The sequence below is a fragment of the Onychomys torridus genome, chromosome 12 (assembly GCF_903995425.1).
Source record: "Onychomys torridus chromosome 12, mOncTor1.1, whole genome shotgun sequence".
NCBI lineage: Eukaryota > Metazoa > Chordata > Mammalia > Rodentia > Cricetidae > Onychomys > Onychomys torridus.
In genome coordinates, this window is record NC_050454.1 from 5,967,113 (window position 1) to 5,984,522 (window position 17,410).

Below are 17,410 nucleotides of genomic sequence, written 5' to 3' on the forward strand. Positions count from 1 at the left end.
GAGGCTAGGAAAGCATGCCACAGGCATAATTTATTTATTGAATAAATAAGTTAAATAAACAAGAACTTGGACAAAGCAAAAATAACAGAAGTCAATTTAAATATGATAAATAACATACTTTGAGATAACAGAATATTAAACAAGGTGGGAGTAAGAATATGGTGCTTCTGTATTTAAAAGCCAATACAAATAAAAACAGCCAAAGGGAAAAAAGCTTTGGGAACCTATGGGCCCTCTTGCACCACAACTAACCTTTCTGTCCAGCCAAGTCTATACATCTTAGTCCAGGCTTTAGCTTGGTGAATCTTGTTGATCCTTCCTTCCATGCATCTCCCAATCCCCAGATGTAGCCAGGGTCCCACATCCCGCTCCTGGCTTAGTCTGATCACTTCAGCTTATGCCACCCCCATCTTCCAGGCTCTGCCCAGGACCTTGGAACCTACCCACAACCTACAGACCTCTCTTGTGCCGTATCTATACTCTCTGCCAACCCAGGTCCTCAATATCTTGTGCCAGGGTTTAGTCAAGTGAGTCCACTCACATCCTCCCTATACCCCAGATCTATCCCTGAACTACAGGATTGGACCAGAATGAACAGGATGTATTCTACCCCACAATGTCCACCTAACTTCATTCCACCTAAGCTATTTCTAACCTTCAGGCCCAACCCAGCTCCCACATCCTATTTTTTTTTGTCCCAGAGTGTTGTGCCCATAGACTCAGAACTAACAAAAAAAGTTTGTATGCCCAGATCTTATGATATAAATATAAACAATATGAACAATCAAGGCAGTGTTTCCTATCCTCAAATCTTCCAGTCCTATAGAAATGATCTCCAATGAGAATTATCTACACAAGCCCCAGGACACAAAATTTAAAATAAAAATCATAAACTTCACCAAAGAATTCAAGGAGTTTAAAGAAGAAACAAAGAAATAGCTCAATGAACTTAAAAAAATGAACTTAAACATAATAAATGCCTGAGTGATGTTCAAGAAAACACAAACATAAGCTGAAGGAAATGATAAAGGCAATCTAGGATTTGAAAACTGGATTCAAGAAAGAGATAGAGGCATTGAAGAGAAATCAAACTGAAATGAAGATGAAGTTGAACACCTTAACAACCCAAGGGAAAGTGTCATGAATCAAGCAGAAGATGGAGTATCAGGACTTGAAGATAAAGGAGAACAAGTAGCTCAAACAAGTAAAGATGATGAAAACTTTTTTAAAAGAATATAGGAAATGAAAGTGCAGGAAATGTGGTAAACCATCTAAAGACCAAACCTTTAACCTATAGGCATAGATGAGGGAGAAATCCCAGGTCAATGGCACAGAAAAGATCTTCAACAAGATCACAGTAGAGAAATTCCAGAAATTAATGAATGACGTAACTATACAGACACAAAAAGCACAGAAAACAACAAACAGACAAGACCAGAAAAAGTCCCCATGGCATATCAGAGCTAAAACATCAACTCTACGAATAAAAGAACAGTGAAAGCTGCAAGAGAGAAACCAAGTCACACACACAGAAAACCCCACCAAACTAAGAGCTGGTTTCTCAGTGGAAACTTTGAAAGTCAGAAGAGCCTGGAGCAATGCATTCCAGTTCTAAAATACCATGACTGCCAACTTAGACTAGTGTACCCAAGAAAACTATCTGCCATACTTGAAGGGGAAAGGAAAACTTTGCATGGCACAAACAGCCATAACAAACCAACTAACCCCAATTATGCCCAGCAGACCAAACCTCAAGAATATACAGGAAGCATACTTCAGGCTAATGAGAGGACTTAGGAGAGCCAAGAGACTGTAGAAGGACAACAGATGAAGCTATAATTATTGAAACACAAAGTACACTGTAAACAAACAACAACCACAAACCACAATGACTGCAATCACCACACCTTTCGATGATAAACTTAAATATTAATAGCCTCAGTTATCCAATTAAAAGGTTTAGGCTTTGAATGGATTAAGAAATAAAATCTACCTGTCTGTTGTCTATAAGAAGGGATGGGAAAAGGATTTCAATTAAATGGGACCAGGAAATAAGCATGTGTTGCTTTCCTAATACAGTAGTCTATATGAGGTCTGAGAAAAGAGACTTCAAACTAAAACTAGTCAGAAAAGATAAGGACATTTAATTCTAATCAAGGGAAAAATAATCAAGAAGATATTATTATCCTAAACATATATGCACCAAACTCTGGTACAGCCAGTTTTATTAAAAAGGGTGTTGCTGGAATGAAAGTCACAGACTAACATCAGCCCACTTATAATAAGTATGGTATTTTGAATGTAATTGGCCTTCATAAGCTCATAGGGGATGGGGGGTTTTGGCTTTGTTAGAGTAGGTATGGCCTTGTTGGAGGAAGTGTGTCACTGTGGGGTTGGGCTTTGAGGTCTCACATATGCTCAAACCACACCTGGTTGCAATTCATTTCCTGTTGCCTTTGGATTAAGATGTAGAATTCTCAGCTCCTTCTCCTGTACCATGTCTGCCTGCATGCTGTCATGTCCCACCATGATGATAATGGACTAAAACTCTGAAGCTGTAAGCCACTCAATTAAATGCTTTCCTTTCTAAGAGTTGCTGTGGTCATGGTGTCTCTTCACAGCAATAGAAACTCTCTAAGACAATAGATGATTTCAGTACCCCACTTTCTCTAATTTACACGGTATTTGAACAAAAATTAAGCAGTAAATCATCAGAATTAAGTAGGATTGTCTATCAAATGGAGTTAACAGATATCTAGAGAGTTCACCCAAACACCCAAGAATATATATTCTACTTAATACCCCATGGACATTTCTCTATTGATAGACCACATCCTGGAACACAAAACAAACCTTAAATTCAGAACAATTGAAATTGTGTATCCTATGTGACCATAATGTAATAAACCTTAAAATCAACAGCCAACAAATCTCTGGTAAGTACACAAACTCATGGAGATTAAACAACTCATTACTGAATCCAAATGGATCAAAGAGGAAATCAAGAAAGAAATAAAAAATTTCCAGAACTGAATGAGAATGAAAACACAATACAACAAAACCTCTGGGATTAATTAAAAGCAGTCCTGCAATAGTAATTTATAGCTTTAAATGCCCACATTAAAAAATCAAGAAGAGCACAAATAAATGACTTAATGTTGCAACTCAAAAATTTGGAAAAAGAAGAACAAATGAAACCCAAATCCAGTAAATGGCAAGATATAATAGAAATCAGATCAGAAATGAATGGAATAGGACCAAAGGAAACAATAAAGAGAACCAAGAATCAATGAATCTAAGATCTGGTTCATTGAGAAGACAGACATGATCAATAGACCCATTCAAAACATGGTTCTATGAATTTAAACAGAGAGTTCTCAAAAGAAGACATAAAAGTGGCTAAGAATTATCTCAAAAAATGTTCATCATCATTCCAAACAATTAGGGAAATGAAAATTAAAACAACTTTGAGATTTCATTATACTCCATTCAGAATGGTGACAATCAAGAAGACAAAAGACCAGGAAACCCTCATTCACTGAGGGTAGGATTACAAACCCATCCAGCCCCTCTGAAATCAGTGTGCAGAACACTCACAAAGCTAAGAACAAATTGACTATATGACTCAGCTATACTGCTCCTTAGCATATGGTCAAAGGACTGGACATCCTACTCCACAGATACTTGCTCATCTATGTTCACTGCTGCTCTATTCATAATAGCTAGGAAATGGAAACAACCTGAATGTCCTCCAACTGATGAACAGATAATAAAAATATGCTACATATACACTGTGAAATACTCTTCACTCATAAAGAAAATCAAATCATGAATTTTACAGGTAAATGAACTAGAACTAGAAAACATCATGTTGAGTGCTATAATCCAAACACAGAAAGACAAATGCCACATGTTCTCTCTTACCTGTGGTTCCTGACTCTGCATCTTCAGGTATGAGTATATAACTCAGAGTAACCACATAGATCAGGCAAATAAAAAGAGGCCATGGCAGCAGCACATAGGAAGGGCGAAGGAGAGGGTACGAATGGTTTGAGGGGGAAATGGGAAGACGCGGGGTGGGGGGAAGACCATTATAGAAGGAAGAGAAGGAGGAAGAAGGATAAAATAACAAGGATGTCAAAAGAAGTCATAAGGAATCATATTACTAACTAATTTCTTAAGATTACATATAATACATTATATATACATTTATAGTTTAAATGAAATTTCCCACCTTGGCTGACAATGATATCCCTAAAAGCTAAAGTCTTTTACAAGTACCAAGCATAGGGAGCCCTACTCCTAAAACATTACAGGCTATTTCTGTTGCCCCTGGTTGCCTTCCTGGTTGCCTTTCCTGGTACTGGAAGGTGCCATGTATGCTTCCAAGAGAGGGAAGCAATGAACAGTTCTACCCAGCTATAGTGCCTATGAACTACACTAATGAGGAGCATGGTACAATATTCCTAAGGGTATAATAGTGGCATGCATACAATGGCAGTAACTAACAGCTCTCTAATTGGACTTAAGGACAACTCAACAAGATGGGAAAAGCATGCTTGAAGTAGGAAACCTTGCTAACTACACAAAATTAGTGAGGTTTTGGATCTTTGAGGAGAGCCCACAACTGCCTCTTTACTAAATCAACATAATTCCAACTGCCTTTTTAAATATTTGTCCTTATACTCACAGATAAATATAGGATTTATTCCTCTTCAAAGAAACTTCCCTTTGCAATAGATAGAGATCATTATAGAAAAACTACAATTGATCAAAATTCAGAGAACAAGTTATTGTTTGGTGCCCAGCCTCAACTGATACATCTACAAGACAACCCGTGGAGGACATCCTGGAAGAAGGGGTGGAGGTATTGTAACAGCCAGAGAAATGGGAAGTCTGCAGTGACATTATGTCTCCTAGAAACGTTAGGGCAGCTACATCCATTAAGTCTCAATAACATGGTTTTCCAAACAAGACCCAAATGAGGACACCAGTAGACATGCTTACATGGAGGAAGAAACTTCATGGACCCCCAGCTCCAGACAAAGAACTACAGGCAACTAAGGAAAGTTGAAAGAAGGAGAAAGAGTGTTCCCATGAAAAAGTCTTGTGAGCGATCAGCCCTGAAATCATATACATACAAGTAACAGTCTAAGGACTTCACTTCAGCCATCAGAGTTCTTGGCTTCCTGACTACGCACATATGGCACCAGCTGCTACAAGCTCCTGTCACCAGGATGTCCTTGCTGTCATGGATTGTATCTTTAAACTGTGAACCAACATAAATTCTTTCTCTCTTTAATTGCTTCGATCAGGGAATTTTATCACAGTGAGAGGAAAAATAATTGAGAAAATTAGCTTCCTGGTGTTTTCAGGGATTTTTACCACAAAGGGATTTTTTATTTTAACCAAAGCTTTTTTTCTGCATTTATCCATTAACATGACCACATTATTTTTGTCCCTGGGTAATTTTATGTGATATATACTATTTATTTGAGTATGTTGGCCCATTCTTGCATTTTTGGAATGAAGTCAACTTGGTTATGGTGAATGATCTTATCTTCTTGAAGTGTTCTTGGATTCAGTTTGAAAGCATTTTATTGAGAGTTTTCTCATTTATGTTGATCAAAGAAATTGGCTTATAATTATCTTCTTATTACTGTATTACCTAATTTTCATACTACTGGCTCTGTAAAGAGTGTTGTAGCCTCTCCTTTCTACTTAATGAAATAGTTGAGGAGAGTTAGTGTTAGTTCCTCTTTAAAAGTCTGATGAAATTCAGCAGTGAATGCATCTGAGTGGGACTTTCACTAGTTGGGAGGATTTTTCTTTTTCTTTTTCTTTTTCTTTTTTCTTTTTGTTTCAATCTCATTGTTTGTTATAGAGTGATTTAGGTTGCTCATAATCTCTTGCTTTAATTTTGTTAGACCACCTATCTAGAATTTCATCCATTTCTTTTTAGTTTTTAAACTTATTGGAATATAAGTTTTAAAGGAATATCCCAAGGATTACCTAGATTGTGTTGTTGTAATGTCCCCCTTTCTTCTCTTCTAATTTTATTAATTTTGGATCTTCTCTCCTTCTTTTCCTTTGAATAATTTGGCTAAGAGTTTGCAGAGTTTGTTTTTCTTTTCAAAGAACAACTTTTTTTTTAGTTGATTCTTTGCATACTTTGATTACAATTGCAGTAATTTCTGCCCTAATGATTATTATATTTTTACATCTGCTGGTTTTGAGTTTGACTTGTTCTTGGTTTTTCATAGTCCTAAAGTGAATCATTATTTCTTTGAAGTATCCGGGTTGTAAAGTAAGCTCTTATAACTATAAACTTTCATAGGATTGATTTGAATACATCTTATAGGTTTGGTATGTTGCGTTTTCATTCACATTCAGTTCTAAGAAGTTTTAAAAATTTCCCTCTTGCATTTCTCAGTGATTCATAATTCAACAGTGTTTTATTCAATACCTATAAGTCTTTCATTTTCTGTTGTTTGTCTTGCTATTGGCTTCTAGTTTCATTCTGTTGTGGACACACCTTCCAGGACAAGAAAGTGAACTCTAGCTTTTTTTTTTTCTTTTTCATCTATAGAGGGCAATATTCTTGTTTCTTTTTTCTGTTCCAGAAGGAAATTCTATGTTTTTGAAAAGACCTGACATAGCTATAAATTTCACATGGGCTTTCTGATGTATCTGCTCTTGAGAGATGTGAAATATAAATTGTGGAACAGAAATATGATAGTCTGAAAGGTAATGTTTCAGTCAGGGTAAATATTCTGGTTTCTGAATCATACTGTTTCAGTAGGAAGTACCTTTTCTGCCAGGCTACTGGGCAGGTTCTATGGAGCAGAGAAGAGTCCTCATCTGCAGCATCTCCATTTCATAGATATGGAATGGATGACCTAATTCACATGACTTAGTTTTATTGAATGGCGAAGTTCAGAAAGTCGAGGACAGATGCTGATACCAAGTTAGCTTGGAAGATATTTAGATGGGAACAGCTTTAGGGTCGATGCTTATGGATGGAATGAGGCAGGCCCAGAAATACACAGAGACAAAAGAAAGCTGCATCAAGGCTACACTGGTGCCTGGAGTCTTTGACCAATAGGTTGAGAAGCTCTGGAAACAGAATGGTCCAAATAGTTCTTCAGAATTGCCCCAGTTCATGAGATCCAAACCAGTACACTTTTATAGCAGAGTGTTCACGATTTCTTGCGAGTGAGTCACACCAAGAGGAAAGACCCTTAGGACCAGTGCTCTGAATCGGAGGCATCTGACAACTCAAAGCCACCTATGAAGTAAACCTCAGCATGTGGATCATTAAGATCATTCTCAGAGAAGGATCAAGGCTATGGCTCCACACATCCTTCACATGAGGCTTTCTGAATACTGTGTCTATGGACTGCTGGGATAATCATTTTTTACACTGTGGGAAGATGTATGTTTGTTCTTCTTTACATGCCTAAGGCACCTTCTAATTGGTTTAATAAAGAGCTTAATGGTCAATAGCTAGGCAGGAGGAGCTAGGTGGGACTTTAAGGGAGAGAGAGGGGAACTCTGGGACAGAATTGGAGGTGGGAAATTTGCCAGCCAGATAGATGCAGAGGAAGTTTGATGTACAGTGCTGAGGAGAGGTAATGAACTACATAGCAGAATGTAGATCAATATAAACAGGTTAATTTAGGTTTCAAGAGCCAGTTGGGAACAAGTCTAAGCTAAGGCCAAGCTTTTATAGTAATAAAGTCTCCATATCTTTATTCGGGAGCTGGCAATCCAAAGAAAGTTTGTGTAACGGGCTGTCAATTTACAAGTTGTGAGATGGGGACTTGCAGCTGTGAATCTCTGATTTTTGTGCCCCGTTGTTATCATTTTTCTTTTCTGTTTAGTTTCTAAAGTCTTTCTTAAGAGTTGGTGGTTTGAAGTTATTTGTGACTTTTAGCTATGAGCCATTGAACTATGGAGAGTATTGCATTTATCTTTAGCTTCAATCACTAGAACTAAGAAGAACTTTAGATATATCCCCCCCCCCCACAAAAGGGGTTAGCATCATAGCTAAGTACTTAATGCCAGGCTTTCATAGTGTATCTGTAAACTCCATAACTTCAAAGAAAATCTGCTTACTCTATTCTCCCTGGAGCTGTGTGTTGATAAATGACTATCCTGGGGACTTTTATGAATATTCACCTTTCATGCCTATAGACACTGCTCTTCATCTGATGAGTATTGAGTCAGAATCCTCCAAAATAATAGAGTACTTGAAGCCATTAGGAGAACCTTGTTGTAAACTTACTCTGGCTTCACCCAGAATGCAGACATTGTCTTATACCTGTTTACTTTATTGACCAGTCAGTGTCTTGTCTATTTTCTTTGTACTTACTTATAGGTCACCTCTTTGGGAGGATAAAATGATTTAATACACAAAAAACATTCAGCCACACCTAGCTTATATCTGTTCAGGACTCAATAAATAGGAGACATTAATTTTTGTGGCTTTTGAGCCTGAAATGAAATCTGAAATCTGAACCCTACAGCTTATAGGTGTTTGAAAAGTGACACCCCCACCCCCACAATATACCACTGTCAACTACAGCTGAGGTTTGAGAAAAGGTCTGTGTTCAGAGATTTCTTAGTACTTGTTCCACACCATGACCTTTGGCCTAGTGTTCAAGAGACGAAGAGGGCAAGAATCAAAGAGTACCAAAGTCACACAGGAGGCAACAAGTCACAGGGCTTTGGGATAGAAAAAGACTTAGAGACTAGCTCCAGGGTCTTCTATGGCATCTCCAACAAGGGCAACTCCATGACATTCTCTCCTCAAAATAGCAAATCAACCCATCACACCCAACAGTCAGCTGAGTTGAAATCTTAGTAACTTAGAACAAAATTTAACATTGGAACATCCACCTAATGTTCCAGTTCTGTTTTATGGAACCATAGAGAACAAGTTGAATTTCTCTTCTTTGATATCTGGTTTTAGATTTTGGAAGTCCTACCATAGCTGACAACTATAGGATGCAGCTGTAGAGCTGTGTGTCTTAAACTGGCTCACTTCAAAGGTTGAGTTATGATACACAATCTCTTCCTTCACCTTTGGTGGCCAGATATGTGATAGATGTTTAGTTTTATCAGTAGGTGGGCTGGAATACAGATCTCTCTTGTAGATTTGACTAAGAAGTTCTTTCTTAGTTTATCTACTTATCCAATGCTACCTTTTAAAAGTCTTTGTGTGTGTGAATGTGAGCTAGAGAGTAGCATCACTTAGTATTTATAGATGGTTCTTCCTAAAGTTATTGTCCAGATCAGTTTCTGTCAACTTGACACAAATCTAGACATACCCGAGAAGAGAGAATCTTAATTGAGAAGATGTCTGCATGAGATTGGCTCAAAGGCAAGGCTGTGGGGCATTTTCTTAACTAGACATTAATATGAGAGGGCCCAGCTCATTTTGGGCACTGTCACCAAAGGGCAGGTGGTCCTAGGTCATGTAAAAGTATAGTCCAAGCAAGCCATGGAGTACAAACTGTTCCCCTATGGCTTCTGCTTCAGTTCATGCTTCTAGATTCCTACCTTGAGTTTCTGCCTTGACTTCCCTTGGTAATGGAGTGTGACTTGAGAGTTATAAGATGAAATAAACCCTTCCATCCCAAGTTGCTTTGGGTCATGATGCTTCATCACCTCAATAGGAACTTTCACTGAGACAGTCCTTGCCATGATAACATTTCAGGTACCTATAATGATGAACTTAGTTCTTGTCATCTACTCTCTGGGATCAGGGAGACTTAAACAATGGGATGAAGACACAGGAATGAATACGACTATTGACTGCTTAAATCTGCCAACACTTTTGTCAGAATAAAATCTGGTGAAAGCAGACATTGTGAGAAAAACCAGAAGAATAAGCAAGGTTACTGAAGAGGTACAAGAAGATAGGATATTTAAATGCATGTGTGACACGCCAGCTTTTCCTAAAGTTCATATGAATAGTTACTATGTCTTGAATGTGGGAAATAGCGGTGTACACATGTTACAAATAACCAGTGTTAACTGACGTAGACTGAAGGTTTAGCTCCCACCCCTTTTCCCATTCACTCTGGTTTCACTTGTTCTTTGTGTGTGCTTCCAGTGTCCTCCCTTTTTACTGCAGTACTGGAAACTGAATCCATGCCTCACAGAGAATAGACAAGTACACTAGGTAAGGGCTTCACCACTGAGCTACACCCTCAACCCTCTAGTGCTCTTTTTTTAACTTGACATGCAAATAAAAATGCACATTCTTCACTCGCCCCCTATTTATGCAATGGGTATTTAAGTGGGACTCAGATGGGCTTACTGAGATGCTGGCTTTCATCCACAAAGAATGTTGGACACTTTCTTGAGGAAACAAACAGATAGGTCACTACCCAGTAACAGCCAAGTGCACTTAGCTGTCAAAAAGACTGCATCACATTTGCTCTGAGGCCTTATATTTATGCTGCAGGATGTTGACACAAAACTTGGAGTGGACCAAAAGGGATGCTATTAACTTGAGATATAAAGAAGAAAGTGGACCAAGGAAAACCACCCAGAGATGGAGCAAGGGACCTCAGAAAACAGACAAGAAACCCCTGCCAAGAACAGCAGCAGAAACAGCACCATTGTGGTAACTGGTGTCCCTTTCCCGAACACCTTTAGTAGGAGTTCTTCAAAAATGCCCCTCAAGAGATACAGGACTCAATATAGACTAGTCACCTCTGTTTACCTCTCCTTCTTCCCTTCTCTGGTTGGTATTTCTGTTTTGGTAGTATTTTCCTATTTCACCATAATGCGTTGCATATAACCATAAGAAGATATACATTCAGATTAGTGTAATACTTGGGTTTAGTGTGAGTTTGCCTCAAATTTGAATCGCCTGAATGGGGAGAATCACCAGAAGAGGTATTGGATTGATGTGAGAGGCCCACTAGGCTTGTGGACGTCACCTTCTGGTAGCCGCCCAGATAAAAAGACGGCTTCAGAAGGAAGTTCATCTTGCCTTTCCCTGGCTTGGCCTTGCATTGATTTTCCCTCTTCCTGCTGCTGCTGTGGCTACCCCTTCACAGACGGTAGAACCACAGTTTCCCGGCTTCCATCATGGAATAGAGACTGGTGGCTTTTCAGGAACTTCCTGGGCTCCTGGTGCCAGACTGGGACTGCCGAGTGACCACGTTTAGAACTGAGTAACTACTGGTCATCACTTCCCAGTGGGAGACAGTGATTCTGGGACTGCTGTGGCTGTTGAAGCACACAGTCTTGAGGACTGGGTACCAGGTTCTCAACATCCCAGGTATAGCTTGGCTATCATTACTTTTATGCTCACTTAATAAATTCTGATTATATATATATGTATATATATGAATTATATAATGTATAATACATAAACATAAACACACACAAATGGTTCTGTTCTTCTAGAGAACCCAATTAAATTGGATAGATATTACATGGACAACCTGGGCTTTGAGTTTAGTGCAATGATTAGATAGGACTGTATGTTGCATTTTAACCAACATTCTGAAAAAAAAAAATAACAATGAAGTTTGCTAAAGACCAAAGTGACTCACTATAGTAAAACCTCGCAGTGTTCCTTTTCATTCAGATTTTCTTACTTTTCCTGGGTATACAGCCTAAACAATATTTTTAGTGTTAGAGTCAAAGGTTATCACTTGACAAGACTGTGGTCAATGAAGTAAGGACAGATGAAATATGTCCTCTTCCAGGCATGGCACATGATCCCATTCCTCACCTGATCCCTTTCTTAGGTTGTTTCCATGGTGCTGTGGTGATCATGTTCTCCTCACATATGAGCCCTTTCTTTCTCAGTACTTACTTTCTGCTGTATGCAGAGAGCACCAAGGGCTGAGAGCAGCGGTTCTCAACCTTCTTAATGCCCTGACCCTTCAGTGCAGCTCCTCATGCTGTGGCCACCCCCAACCATAACATTTCTGTTGCTACTTCATAACTGTAAGTTACCTGTTGTTATGAATCATAATGTAAATATCTGATATGCAATTCCGATGAAAGGGTTGTTTGACCCTAAAGGGGTGGTGACTCACAGGTTGAGAAAAACTGGATTAGAGGAAAGGAAAGTCATAAGATAGGCTGGACAACAAACAGCCCTTTACAAACTTACTTTAATGACTTCCTTTTGAATGGATAAAGTTACTTTCTCTTCTAGTATCCATCATCTCCCTTTTCCTCCATGCCTACTAAGCCACTGGTGCTCAAGACAATTATGAGGGCCACACAAATTCTGGACCTGGGCTTTGCCTAGGGAAGCGTTCTATTCTTATTGTAATCCATACTGGTTTCTTTGAAGCCAACACCTAATACATTTTTCTTTTTTGCTCTTTAAACATTTCATACATGTATACACAGACATATGATCATACACAGCCCGCCCCTCTCCATTTCCTCCCTCCTAACTCTTCCCATATTTCTCCCCCCCATATTCCCCTTCTAACTTCATCCCCTCTCCTCGCTCCCTTTTTCCTGCTATTCTTTCCCCCCACTAAATCTAATTAGTGATGCACATGTGAGCCTGGATGTTGGGCCAGCCACTGGAATGTTGGAAACCGGCCAATAGCCACACCTTCAAGTAAAAATGGTCTTTCCTTCTTCAGCAGCTACCAATCGCCATTAGGTCCTTAGTAAGGTGAGACTGAGGATCTTTTGCCTTCTGTATGCTGGAAGTTTGGCTGTCTTGATCTTGGGTAGGTCTTGTGCAGTAACAATAGCTACATGAGTGAAATGGCCATGTTGTGACTAAAGGCAGTACTTCAAAGCACTACTCCTAAGCCTCCTGTGTTCTCTTGACCTCTACCCATGATGTTTCCTAAGTCTTCCTAGGGCTGAAGGATTAGTAAAATTGCTTTGTTTAGGGTTGAGCACTCAGTGTCTTAGTGTCAGTGCTTTGACAAGTTTTGTGGCGCTCTCAGCAGCAATTAGAAGTATGTGCTGCTCTTGTGGAGGACCCAAGTTCAGTTCCCAGAATCCCTATGATTGCTCACAACCTTCTATATCTCTAGATCCATGGGACTCAACACACTGTTCTGACTATGTGGACACCAGGCACACATGTGGTGCACATATGTCTTTGTAGGCAAACACTCATACACATAAAAAATAAAACTAAAAAAATAAATAGAGAAAGCCATTAAAATATACATAAAGAAGAAATTTGACATGGCCATTTAGAGAAATAATAACAGCAGGTTCTAACTTAGACCCTATAACTTTTTTTTTTTTGAGCTGAGGATCGAACCTAGGGCCTTGCGCTTGCTAGGCAAGCACTCTACCACTGAGCTAAATCCTCAACCCTTTCCTATAACTTTCTAGCCATGTATATTTGATTGGGATTATAGTAGAGGGCATGACATTCCCTGCTATGGAGCAGGCCTCAAATTCAACCAGAAAGCATTTATTTACTCCATAATGGTCATGCCACTATGGTATCACTAGGCACTTCTTGCCTGCAAAGTTGGTATTGTGTCATGCTCGGTTCAGTGCTGGGTAAGACTATTGGTGTCTTTTCTCACCCAGAAGCCTGTATAACACCTTATATCACCATGAAAGCTAGCTAGGAGGAAGGAAGGTTTCCTGCTAGTGTGAGATTGATTTCTCTACATTCTGCAAACAAAATACATGGCATCTTCAGCAAGAGTATCTCATCATGTAGTTATTGTGGGAAACTAAGGGCCATGATAATAGCTTGTGCCGTTTGGGGTACCTCCAGGGCCTCCCTTGCCAATAAATTGTAGGAAGGTATCCCACACCTTACACAGTAGTTTTTGTTTAATAATCCATGTCTTCTGGGAGTGATACTGTCCACCCATGCAGTGTACTCTGTTTGAACTCATTTTTTAAAAGTTATATTTTGAAATTAGCTTGCTAATGAATGCATTTCCCTAAGGGTTCTCCATATATCCTTGGTTTATCACTTAATATATTTTAAAGTGCATTTTAAAACTCTACATCCGTCCCCGCTCAACAGCCGATCAGCTGCTTGAGCTCACAGCCCACGATTTTGCCCTTTTTATTACTTCAGTGCCCAGGAAAGCTCAGCACCTCCTGGGTGTACAGTGCATCTTCATTTAGCACGTCATTGATTTCCTAGTGGAGCAGATGAGAAGCCAATGGCTGTGGGTAGTGCTCCCTAATACAAACTCGAAAACACATTTGGAGGTTGAGGTCTTGGCCTATTATGGCATATTCCAGTAGCAATTGAGGTGCCCTTCAGGAAAACCTTAAAATAAGGAGAAAGTTATGCTTCGTTTCTGATATCTCAAGTAATGTCAAACATACAATAAAAATCATGCTGACATCCTGGACTACATTGATTTTAATTTTAATTATTTTTTGGAGTCATTGTTTCGTTTAGCCCAAACTGAACTCAAGATCACTATATAACGTAGGATGGCTTTGAACTCTTGATCTACCTGCCTCTATCTCCCAGTGTTGAACCACTACAGCTTGCTCTTTGATTTTTAAACTGTCATGATTCTACCAGGAAGATATATCTCCTGTGTGTTGTACTCTTTCTTCTTGCTTTAACCTTTCAGTAAGTATCTGGGACTTCAGAATGCATACCATGCCCAGGTGTTCTTCTGCTCAAAGTAGGGTACAAAAGTGTTTCTGAGCATGCACACTTGTCTGAGGAAAATCATTCTGAGTTAAGAATTCTCTCTGTGGGTTATTTTTAAAAAGAGGAATCGTTTGATTTCCCTCTTCTTTAGGGGATATTTTCATGGCTTTGAAAAAGCCTCATAGTAGAAGGAACTTTTAAATACAGACCTCTGTAAGCAGACCATTCAATTAATTCAACATTAATTGAGTACCTATTAGATTAAAGGTGCTGTGCTAAGTATGATGAAACACAAAACAGTAGAGCAGAGACATGTGGGAAATGGAGAGAGTCCTAGAGAAGCTGCCAGAGCAAATTTAACAGAAATGAGCTGCCTTTATCAAGCACTTGTCAACATTTAGAACCTTAACTATTATTTCCAGTGCTCAAAATAACCCTGAAAAGGAACTACATTTTTTATGGTTAAGGAAATAAAAATTCTGAGCAGTTGAATGACTTGCTCAAGATTGTATGTGATTTGAATATTGTTTTCTTTGAATCCATATACAGCTCCCCGCCCCCAAACACTTGTGCACCACAGGGTCTAGGCAAAAGTCTAGGATGTGCCTTGCGGTCTCTATTGAGTCTTGGTGTTTCCATCTTAACATGTGTGTGATGATCATCACAGGTGTTCTAACCAAAGGATTGATGATACACATGGCAGGAACAGAGAAGGTGGAGGTGGCCACGGGGTAATGGCTTCAGCTTTGGGGACTTAGGTTCATTTCCACAAATGTTTAGTTCTGTCCTAAGTCAAGGGAGGATGAGAAAATGCATTCTGCACTAACAGTCTTTACTGATGTGCAGACAATACACTGACATTTCCAAGATGGCTGGACCAAAATTAGCTTCATCCCAGTAATCGCTGCTTTAGAATCCAGTCTCACTAACACAAGTACTGCTGCTGTTGACTCAGATCCCCGGCGCCTGTGCATATGAGCCCTGATGATTCTCTCCGTTGTGCACATGTCTGCTTGCTGTTACAGGCTTCATCATACTGCATGGAGCCTTTAAGTTAACAGGTACTGGATTAGCAGTGAGTAAATTTAATTAACTGACTGATTTGGCTATATAGTTATGTATTTAGTAATAAAAATGTCTCCAAAGGTAGAGGAAAATTAGGTAATTCCTTTAAAAGATAATTCAGGAAGAGAAATTTTCAATTCTTCTCTCATTATTTCTAAAATGAGTGCTATATCATTAGAGCAAAATTGAGAACACAGAAAAAATATCCTTTAAAGGAACAACTAAACTAAAACCGATGTAGTCTTCCCTCTTATTGTTCATTCTCCCGAGTCTTTCCTTTCTATTCATTAAAACATATTTATTGCCGGGCAGTGGTGGCACACGCCTTTAATCCCAGCACTCAGGAGGCAGAGGCAGGCAGATCTCTGCAAGTTCAAAGCCAGCCTGATCTACAAGTGAGTTCCAGGGATGGCATCAAAGCTACACAGAGAAACCCTCTCTCAAAATAAAGAAACAAACAAAAATATTATTTGTGCGTGCGTGCGTGCGTGTGTGCGTGTGTGTGTGTGTGTGTGTGTGTGTGCATGTGTGCGTGTGCATGCAACTGCATGCCACAGTGCATTGGGAAGGTCAGAGGACAACTTTGTGACACTATTTCTCTCCTTTCACCTATAACTTGAGTGTTAGGCTTGCACAGCAAGAGCTTTACTGGTCCATGTTTCCACTCATTTTTAATGCAGGCATCTTTGCTAACAGCAATACATTTGGTGTTTATTTTTAATATTAAAAAGCAACAATGTTATTCTATGACTCCCAGATCGTTAAAACTCAAGTACAATCATTCTCAACTGGTTGCAACCATCAGCTACATACCAATTGTCCATGTGTGTAGGTCGGGGAGGAGGCTGGGTGACAAGTGTGGGTGCTGTACACTCTCTCCTTCACTCTTGGTGCAGCCTAGCTTGCTACTAGTGGTGACTAGGAAAGGAAAGACATAATGTGATCAGTAGTTTGCCTACTTGACTGTATCTTGAAATCAGTTGGAAATATTTCAAAAACTCTTTATGTCCAGGCAATCCCCAAGTCATGAAATGAAAATTTATGGGTATAACTAGACATTAGTAATTACTAAATGCTACAGGTGATTTCAAATAAGTAAAGAAAGAACCCTGACCTGAGTGTTTGAAACCTAAATCCGAACTCAAGTTCTGGCATTACCAGAATGTTTCAATGAGATCTCATCAGTGCCGTGTGTTCCCTTCATGTGCGTCCTGGGTTGGGAAGAATGCCTGGAAGGCTCTAAAGCAACTGTGTTCTAATTTGGATTTGCTGTTTGCATAGGAGACCGCTGTGGGAGGCCCTGTTCATAGTGAAGTGTGGAGTTTTCAAACTCTGGAAAATGAAAACGCTGTGAAAGAGAGAATGGGCATAGGACAAGTCATCTGGGTTTTAATATGTACAAAGTAAAACCAAATGAAACAAATCAAAATACCAGGTCTGTTTGAGTACAGTCCTCAGGCATTACTGCACACTATCACCTGCTCCCCTGCAGGCTTGGACCTCTTGCTACCCAACCTCATCTGGAAGATAAACATCTCTTCCTGGATAGAGAACAAGGGAGCCAGCAAAGGTGATCGAGAGAGGAGTAGAGGAATAAATGAGGCCTCTGTCATTTGGTTTTGAGCTATGGATTTCCATTTGCTACCCCCAGAGTAATTTTATTTGCTCCAGCATGTAGTGTCAGGTCACCAAATCAGTGACAGCATTTTGGATGGGAGCTGGAAGGCTAGTCTGGCCACAGTCATCTTT